The sequence below is a fragment of the Lactuca serriola genome, chromosome 3 (genome assembly GCF_051521515.1).
Source record: "Lactuca serriola cultivar US96UC23 chromosome 3, Lser_US96UC23_V15, whole genome shotgun sequence".
NCBI lineage: Eukaryota > Viridiplantae > Streptophyta > Magnoliopsida > Asterales > Asteraceae > Lactuca > Lactuca serriola.
Window position 1 is genome coordinate 238,528,577 of NC_136410.1, and position 10,432 is coordinate 238,539,008.

Here is a 10,432-nt window from a genome sequence, read left to right on the forward strand (position 1 = left end):
ATGAAAAAAATAATAATGATGAATAATGAAAATATAATATTAAATAGACTAAAAAACAAACACGCTAAATCATTGAAATGCAATTTTTATATGCCGAATTAAAATTTAACGTATTTTAAGAAACATATATGAACTCATAAAATAAATTATAGATAAAATTTAAGAATAAAATATGTTTTACTATTATTAAGTAAAAGATATTATAAGAAATAAAATTATATAATTTGTTTATAAGTTTCTAAAACTTATTTATATATAACAATAAAAAAATTTAATTATTAATCTATTATTATTATCTAAAATTAACAATTTTAATATTTTTTATTTTGCATTAAAACAATCGTACAATTAAACATGTATAAAAAAAGTTATTTAGGTTATCTAAGAAACAAACCAACTTTCCATAAAGTTTGTTATTGACTCTACCATATTGGTTATTTAGACATCTATTAGTTATATTAAGTTATTATTTGATAAAAATAAACAAAATGGTGATATTATATTTAAAAAATATCAACTACAACGTCGGTGAAATTGAAAATTTATAATCTTTAAAACCAATCCAAATTGCAACAACTTGATATAATTTTAAAGTTATTAAATATTTTCTTAAAAGATATAACAATTAGTTAATAAGATTTTTTATTATACATTATTGACTTATTATGTATAACATTATATAATATTTATAATTATAAGTTTTTCAACAATTAACAAATAATAAACTAAATTATAACTTATGTTGTTTTAAGAACTATAATTATTATTATCTCTATTTGTAATCAAAATATATAAAGAGGAATAGAAAAAATGTTATTTATAATAGACTGTAATAAACTCATATATATCATAAGATAAGAAATAGAAGACCGAAAAGATAAAACCAAACTCTTAGTCGGTGTTCGAACTTGAAGGTCCGGCTCCGCTGCTGCTAGCTATACTCTGCGTTGGCCTCTATCGCAATTGGCTCAATCTGCCTACGCTGCTTCCTTCGGCTTCTTCCTCGGTTAACTCATACTCAGCTTACACCAGTTGATTCCATTTCTTCATTTCTTTCTTATTTTCTTGCTAAATAACTTAGACCCGACTTACACTAAGGTTTGGTTAACCCTTAAACAAAAAATCAGGATTACATGTTTGGTGTTGGAACTTTAGTGTTGTTTGAAAATTTTCAAAATATGCTTTGTTTCAGTTTTTTTTTTTTGTTCGTTTGTCAGATTATGCCTTGGTTCAAGGGGAATCCTTTTACTGTAGAAAATAATGATCAATCGAGAACATTTATGGATGCTAAAAATCCATAAATAAAGTGAGCTTTTAGATAAGAATTACGTATATAAAGTGTAAACCAAGACTTTGGCACTTCTGTTTGTTAATCGTTACTCATCAGTTTGATTTTGTAAACACATTTTAGTGGATTTCTTGGCACTTCATTCTAGTATTCAGGTTGAGGCTTTAGAAATCCACATAATGAAGTAAAAAAACAGTTTGTCTCTTTCTATGAGAGATTTGGATCCAACCTTTCAAGGAGTTGGACAGAAAGTATGTACTTTGTCTTTTAGTTATCATGTTATCATTTTCTTTTAATAGAAAAATTATCATTGCCTTTATAAGATAATATATTTGTAGTTAATTTCTTCTACTTGCATCTTTTATTTTATTTTTTCTTTTGTAACAATGAGGATTGAAAAAAGGGTATACAGAAACCTTAAAGTAATATAAGCCATAACCTATGTCATACATAGGTAAATTATATGTTCAGTGATTCAAAATTTTAATATCATGGATGTTATTCCTTTATTCTTTCCGAAACTATTTATAAAGGAATTGAAGTCTGACGCATTGACAATTTTAAGCTAGTTGCCACCACAGTCATCGTATGAGAATTTTTTTACAGACGACTCCTCTATCCTTTTGAAGGTCGGTTCTCTAATCTTAGTAAGGTTAGAAGTTTTTTAATTACTTTTTTTTTGTATGGGCAAGAGGTAAATTTTATATCTATATATAAATTCACAATATATATACAAATTATAACTATATGCCTTGAAATTACATTGTTATAATTGGTAAATATTCAATTTAAAAAAAAAAAAGGAGACAACAGAACCTATATTGATGCATACATGGGATACAAAAATGAAAGTATGATGCTAATGTTAAACAAATGGTCCATATATAAGACATTAGACCGTTTTCAAAAAGCTGATGTGCACTTGCCTCAATCAATAATGATAATCTTGTGTTTTTTTCTTCAGGAGCAATCGTATTCTGCAACTGCAAGGAGGCTTTAATTTCAAAAGGTAAAATAAATAACATACAAAGAATGAATAAGTATATATAATCTGAAATTTAGAATACGTGGATGGAAATTTATGTCCTGATTTTTTGCGATTTTAGAGAAAAAAAAACATTACATAAATGGTCCTTTTTGAAAGTATAATGATATTGTGGATATATTTTGAAAGTATAACAGTTTGAAACATAATTAATAGAAAAGACGCATGTTATGTGTCATGAAAGAACACACATTTTGTTCTGATAAATCAGAACTTCATCCGTCAAAGAAGGTTTGAAGTAGAATACGTTTGTAAACAAAACTGAGAAGCGGAATCGTAGATTGTGAGAATCGTGGATGATTATTATATGTATATGCATTTAATCTACGACCTGATTATTTGGGATTTAAATTTCAAAAATTTTGAATTTGGTGCATTTAAGTTTTGTATAGATTTTTAGTTTCCTTTTGTGTTAGAGATATATTTGGTATAACAAAAATTAATTTAAAATTTTATCTTATTTTCAGGGATATGATATAAATTGAAGATAATTATATTATTGAATAATGAAGATTATTGAAGATTGAAGACAATTATATGAAAAATGAAATTGCACCAAGTCCGACATCTGAAGTTTAGGGATTCAGAATTGATTACATATTTGATATCGATTGATGAATTAGCCAGGAGAAAATAGATAAAAGTGTAGGAGAGAATGCCACTTGGCAAAAAGATGGTCTAAAAGGACATGTGGCATGTAAGAGAGATCTTTATTAAGAATGGAGATTTTGAATGACATTGAATCAAAAAGTCTCTAATGCTATCACAAAAAAGATAGTTAAGTGCATAATTCTTTCTTCTTTTTTTTGTCATTAAAACTAGCAAAATTGCTATGAACGAAACCATAGGGACTATTCATGTAACGAAATGCAAAGTTCAGCCAAAGATTGAACCTTTGTTTGCAAAAGGGGTGTTGTTTATGTGAATGTCCGCCCATTATGTAGGTTAATAAAATTAAAATATAACTCTTGATTTATTGTAATTTTAACGATTATTGGGATTGATAAGTTTAAAATTTTACTCATGTGTGACAACCCGAATCTTTTTCCGTTTCCTTTATTCGAATTTCGTTAATAAAATTTGAATTTTATTGAGTCATGTCGAATTCCTTTGATTTAAAAAGTCATTTTGTTATATATTTGGGCTTCATATATGAGGCGGAACTAAAACTACGCGAAATTTCAAGAATTCCTTCGAACAAGACCGAGTTCACGACCTTACTTGAGTTCACGACCGTACACACGTGTACGGTCGTACACTCATTTACGGCCAATGTGTCACACCCCTGAACCAGACGGCGGAAACGTCTGAGAGCTCGTGTGACTATCAATTGAATACCATCACAATGAATATGCATGAACAAACACATACATCACCAACATTACAAAGTACAACTGTCATTGTTCACACCAAGTACATTGTTTAAATATTACATAACCATAGCATAAATTGTTTGAGAGTCACAAAACATAACATCCTAACACACTTGGTAACTTTCTTCAGCTTATCTGTTACCTGAGAATACAAGTTGTTTTGAAAATGTCAACATATATAATGTTGGTGAGTTCATAAGCATGTTTGATATAAAATTAGTTTGTATTGTTTGTAAAACCCAGAAAATCCAATATTTTCTGTACAAAAATTGTTTGCGAAAAAGATGCGATGATCCCATAAGTGCATGTGTATGTGATTTCAAAACAAGTAAAAGTGATTGTTATTCAAAATTGATTATTGTATTGTAGTTGTTGAGTGTAGGAGTGAGTAATGTTGTTCTTCCGTAAAACCTAATGTTTTCCGATACAAATAGTATGATAGTTTTTGTATTATTGTATCATCACAACGAATGAATATGATTTCTCATGATTACTTAGATTGTGACAACCCAAAATTTCTATCTTGTACAACTCTTCAGCTCAATCAAGTTCAGACTCGTTTTTGCTATCTTCTATCATTGATTAGAGTCAATTAGAGTGTTCTAAGCCTTGTACCTTCAAAGTTATGGTTTAGAAATAAGTCCCACAAGTTCAATACTTCAAAAATTGGCCAAACACTCCAACTTAAGGAGTGTACGGCCGTACACCCCCTTCTGGCCGTACACTCTCATGTATAAATGAGAGTGTTAGCCTCCTTTCATCTCTTTTCACACTCTTAAGGCCGAAAATCACTTCCCTCTCAAGTATCATCCGATTTTGCCTTCAAATCTTCAAGTTGTAAGTGTTTCCTTGATGATTCATTACGCTATCTAGTAAAGATCTACCATTTCATCCATGAAACTACTCATTTTGTTTAGATCTTCAAGTGTTCTCCAAGAACACTAAGCACACTTACTAAGTTTTGGACCTCAAACACCCCTAAAGGCTTCTCTATTGTAAGTACCACTCCTTGTGCTTAATACTTACTGATTTACTCCTTAGAAAACATCCAAAAGAGGATCAATGAGGAGTGTACGGCCGTACACACCCCATGTGACCGTACACCCCATCATTTGGTGCTTAAAGGCCTTAAAACTCATGTTCTAGGCTAGCACTTGATCAAGAACACTTAGGGAATGAAAGATAGAACCTTGGAGTACCCTTTTGACCATTTTTACATAATCATCAAGGGTGTACGACCGTACACTCCTTGTGTGTCCGTACACACCTTTTTAAGTCCCAAAATGGCATTAAACTTTCATTAAGGTTAAGAAATGGTCAAGACACACCTCCTAGATGCTTATAAGACTTCAAATCACTAAATGGCATGTTTCACCATGAGTGTACGGCCGTACACTCACTTGGGCCATATACTCTGGCTGTATACACCCGTGAGACACAATATTCTGGCCTTATACTCCTATGTGTGGCGATACACCCATTATATGCAACCCTTTGTACTTCTAGCACTTGAATCTAAGTGTTTTCTATGACCTAGGGTGTCCTTACTAGTATAATTAGTTGTTTAAACACTAATTGTATACATATATGTATCATTATATGATAAATAGGATTTGTGTGTGTGCTCAAGTCTTCACTTGGCACTTAGCTTCCTATACCACTTGTTCGTCCAAACCACTCACTATAGGTGAGTTCATACCCCTTAATCTACCTTTTAAATGATTTTAAATGCGTTTATGGGGGGGGGGGGGGGGCGGGGAATACAAGTTGAAACATTATAGTTATTATATCAATAAGATGTGATTAATAACTATCAAACAAATGGATTTACTATACTTTTAACTGTTTTATCAAACTCTTTTACATGTTAATATCTTTATTAAACTTATATATTGTCAAAACCATGTCTAATGCATATATAGTTATATAAGTAAGGTTGGAAAGACTTAGGACTGATAACTCACTTTATTTCTTGTTCCTTGTTTGGTTGTGGACTTAGAGTACCCTGTTGTTTGTTCGAGTGTCGTTTGATCCTTAGTTATATATTATGTATATATGAATAGGCATAAAAGCTTTTATCTCAGTTCAACAAACTCAGTTATACAAACAACTCTACTAGTAAACTATAATAGGTATAGTTTAGGAAGTCACTATTCACTAGTTCTAGTTCAATGAAACATACAAAGAGTCAGTTCATACATGAATCAATACATACTATAAAGAGAAACAGATAGAGAATACTATAACGAGAAACAATACTTACTATAAAGAGAAACTGATAGAGAATAGTATAACGAGAAACAATACTTACTATAAACAGAAACAGATAGAGAATACTATAACGAGAAACAATACACACTATACACTATACAAGAGAACATACTATGATGAGAAACAAAGAGAACATACTACATACTAGATAGAGAGAACATACACTATACTAGTACATACAATACATATACAAGAATACTAGAACATAAATGTGAGTCACCACTTCGGGGCATGACATCATTGCTATGGCTTGTTTTGTAACCAGAGTCTCCTGGAGGGAGAGCATGAATTTGTGTATAGATCTATACAGGACCGACCGTCCTACACCTTGCTTCTAGCTACAGTGGGACCTACAGGTCTACGGGTGACGAATGTCATACCATTTTGACGTCTTCGAGCGTCGTGTTTTACTAGTCGATCAAGTATGGTTAGAATCATATCACATTATACCTTAATTAACAATTGGCTTAAGGTAGTTAGTACAGCACTAGTCACTATAATACAACACTACAATAGTTTATTATTTTCCCATTGCATTCACATTGTGATCTTCTCACATAAACGGTAATGTATAAACTATATTTTGTTAATGATAGTCACACTTTGCAAAATACACACTTTTACAAGAAACAAACATACAGAACATTTGATGCCTTGGTAGAAGGCTACTTTTAGTAGAAATATAGGATTTTCTAGGAGATACAAACATTTACTACAAACTTTTACAAACTTATACATCAAACACTTACAAACATTTTCATACAAACAATGACACTAAAATACTTATGAACTCACCAACTTTAAAGCTGATCAACTCTTTCAAAATAACTTGTATTCTCAGGTCATCAGTAGACAGGTACTGATGCCAGGTTTTGAGAAGATGGAGCACGTTCAAGACTCATCTCCTATTTTGATTCATACTTTTGGTGTCTTATAAACTATACAGAACACACTTGTATTAAATTATATTATTAATGCAATGGATGATGTTGTTGCTTGTTTACTATTATGCTTTGTTGTGATACTGTACATGATGTCCTCCGCCCCAGAACGTTTTCGTCGTTCCAATTTTGGGGAGTGACATAGATGGTATTAGATCTCTATGTGAGTCATTATAACCATGCATAATAACGACTAATTCGACTGTCTTGGCATTTTTCAAACGCCGGTTTTGATCAAGATTTTGTCACCCTAGACTGGCCGAGTTTAATTGTAGCGAACAACTTATGTGTGGGGGAGTCACCCGCGTATAGATCTATACATAAACTCTCGCTCTCCCTCCAGGAGACTCTGGTTATAACTATAGACTACAACCGACACTTATTGGTGTCACCCGTTGTTTCCCACTAAATCCAACTGAAATTGAATAACCTTGTTTAACAACCTGATTTATGTTTACTTGAATAAAAGGGTAAGCCTAACAGACGAAGAGAAGAGGGCAACAGAGGCCCACTAATCATGTATGTTGTTATAGGCTGCCGAGTATGCGACAGACACATTAGCGCATCATGCATATGTTTAATTTGGACCTTACTAGCAATGCAAACCGGCCACTAAGGCCCAATAGCATGTAAAAGCCATTGAGGGTCCATTAGACATGTAATTGGGTCACCGGAGGCCCAATAAACATGTGTGATTATATTGGGCCCAAATAGTCATGATATTGGGTTATGAAGGCCCAATAGCACGAATAGAAGGTATTTGAGCCCAACCATTGAATCATTTATAATTCATTGATCTTAAGTTCAGATTGTAGCTATTTGTTGTAAGCGTAATGTTTATTCGAAGTATTAAACCACTTTGATGTTCGATTTATAACGAAACTTTAGTTATATATATATATATATATATATATATATATATATATATATATATATATATATATATATATATATATATATATATATATATATATATAACTACACGTTATAAACTTGATGTTTTTAACTAAAAAAATTATAATTTGGCAATTTGGTCCAAAAACATTTAGATTGATCATTATAAAAATGGCACTTTTAGTCCCTTTTTATGAAACTTGACATTTTTGGTCCTTAAACCATTTTTCTTGACATTTTCGACCCAAACTTTATTTGAATAATAATTTCAGCCCAAAACTATTGTATTTGTCATTTCCAGCCTTTATTTGTAAAAGGTTTACATTTTTGGCTCAGTTTCCGTAAGTTTTACAATTTTGACCCCAAAATCAAAAACTTTGCATTTTTAGTCCAATTTGGTAATAAAATCGTTTTCAACCCCTAAAACTTATTTATTTATGTTTTAGACTCATACTTATACGAATTTACATATTCAGTCCCTAAACTTCTCCATTTTCACAAGTTTGGGCCCAAAATCCGTGAGACCCAAATTTAAAGCCCATTAGCTAAAATTTATGTTTTTGGCCCTTTGAAAAGTATTATTTTCATAAAAACCAGCTTTTATATAAATAAATACCTTATAACCCTCATAACACTGAAAATTATCAATTTACACCCAATCTTTGTTATTTTTGTAAAATGACACTTGTAAAGATCTTTGGCTTTGTTTTTCACTTATTAAACTTAAGGACTCTTAGATCTATGATGTATGTTGTTTATTATGTTTTTGTTTATGATTATTTCACCCTTTTTTCTATAGATCTCGAAATATCTCAAGTATTAACATATTATCACAACCAAAAACCAAAGAAATCACATAATACATGCAAACACACATAGATCAGCACATAACACTTGTATTCTCCCCCCAAAAACAAGTAAAAACCAAAAACAAGGGGGTACGAACTCACCTTGCTTGTTTGCTCATGGTTTTGAAGAAGAAATGGACGAAGTTGAAGTGATTCTCGGCCCTAGCAAGCTTCTTGAGAGGTCTTTGGGCTTAGATGGGTTCTAAGAAGCATGATCATGAATAAAGCTATGTAAGAAAGAGTTTTAATATTTAGATGGAAGTAGATGTTTGTGTTTGATACCAACTTACCAAAGGTTGAAGAAAACTTGATGAAGATCCTTAGAAACTCAAGAAAATTTCGAGATACCTTGATGGAAGGTGGAGGATCATCTTGAATGTGGTTTGGAGAAGATTTGAAAATGTGTGTGTGTGTTGTAATCTTCGGCTGAAGATAAGAAGAGAGGGGGGAGAAGAGAGAGAATGAAGTGATAGATGCATGGGGAGGTGAGAAATGTGCATGGATATCCCACATACAATTTTGAGGTGTCAACCCCCCCAATCACCCATTAATCTCATTTCTTTTTTTTTATCTCGGGTCGAAATCTTGGGCTAGGAGGAAGGAAATAGATTAATTTGGCCCACTTCTTATGTTGGTTCGAAATTTTGAGGTCCATAAAGAGGTTTTCGGCCCATTGGGCCTTTAGGGTAGTTCACGACCCAATTTTGTATAAAAGAATGGATTTATGGTCCATGGAAGCTAATTGAATCTATTATGGCCCAAAATGTTAAGTTTTATGAAAGTGGGTCCAATTAGGGCCCATTTAAGGTTCCTAAGCCCAAAATAGTCAAATTGGAAGCTTATTGGTCCATTAGGCCCAATAAGGAAATCGTAGTCCATAATTGACTTAAATTGGGATTTGTAGGGTTTCCAATCTTTTATTGACTATTTGAAGTGTCAGTATAGAGTTTTTGGTGGAATTTTGTTGTCATTGAATAAACATCATGCATGCTTTCAAGTTTTAGTCACAAATGTCATCATTGTTAATGTTTACAAAAGTATTAGAATTCCTAGTTGTGACATCATCCCCCTGTTAGAGGGAATTTCGCCTCGAAATTATTTTGAAACTAGATCTGAGAATGCAAGAATAAGTGAGGGTACTTTTTCTTCATCTGATCTTCACGTTCCCATGTGAATTTCGGTCCACGCTTTGCATTCCACCGAACTTTCACAATCGGAATGCGACTTTGCTTAGTACGCTTTACTTCCCTGTCCATGATTTCAACTGGTTCCTCGACGAACAGGAGATTCTCGTTGATTTCGCTTTCTTCCAATGGGATGACAAGAGTTTCGTCAGATAAGCACTTCTTCAAATTGGAAACATGGAACACGAGGTGTACACTACTGAGCTCGGTAGGTAGCTGCAGTCTATAAGCCACTAGACCGATTCGGGCAAGAATCTCAAATGGTACAATATACCGTGGGTTTAGTTTTCCCCGTTTCCCGAAATGAATCACCCATTTACAGGGAGAGACTTTTAACAACACCCGATCCCCGACTTGAAATTCCAAGGGCTTTCGTTGTTTATCAGCGTAGCTCTTTTGTCGGTCTCGTGATGCTTGAAGTCGAGCTTTGATTTGAACTATCTTCTCTGTCGTTTCACATATGATTTCTGGCCATGTTAATGCATTGTTTGGTGTCTGTCCTCTTGCTAGCTGAGTGTCACCTACCTCAGCCCAACATAACAGTGATCTACATTTACGCCCATATAATGCTTCAAAAGAAACAACTTT

General features: G+C 32.5%; 1 long non-coding RNA gene across 1 annotated transcript; it reads left to right on the forward strand.

Annotated features, from left to right (window-relative positions):
• Nucleotides 1-869: 869 nt before the first annotated feature.
• LOC145094846 (uncharacterized) lies at nucleotides 870-3,259 on the forward strand. Its single transcript, XR_013703600.1, has 3 exons — nucleotides 870-1,917; nucleotides 2,253-2,297; nucleotides 2,801-3,259. It is a non-coding gene; the product is annotated as an uncharacterized LOC145094846 (long non-coding RNA).
• The last annotated feature ends 7,173 nt before the right edge of the window (nucleotides 3,260-10,432 follow it).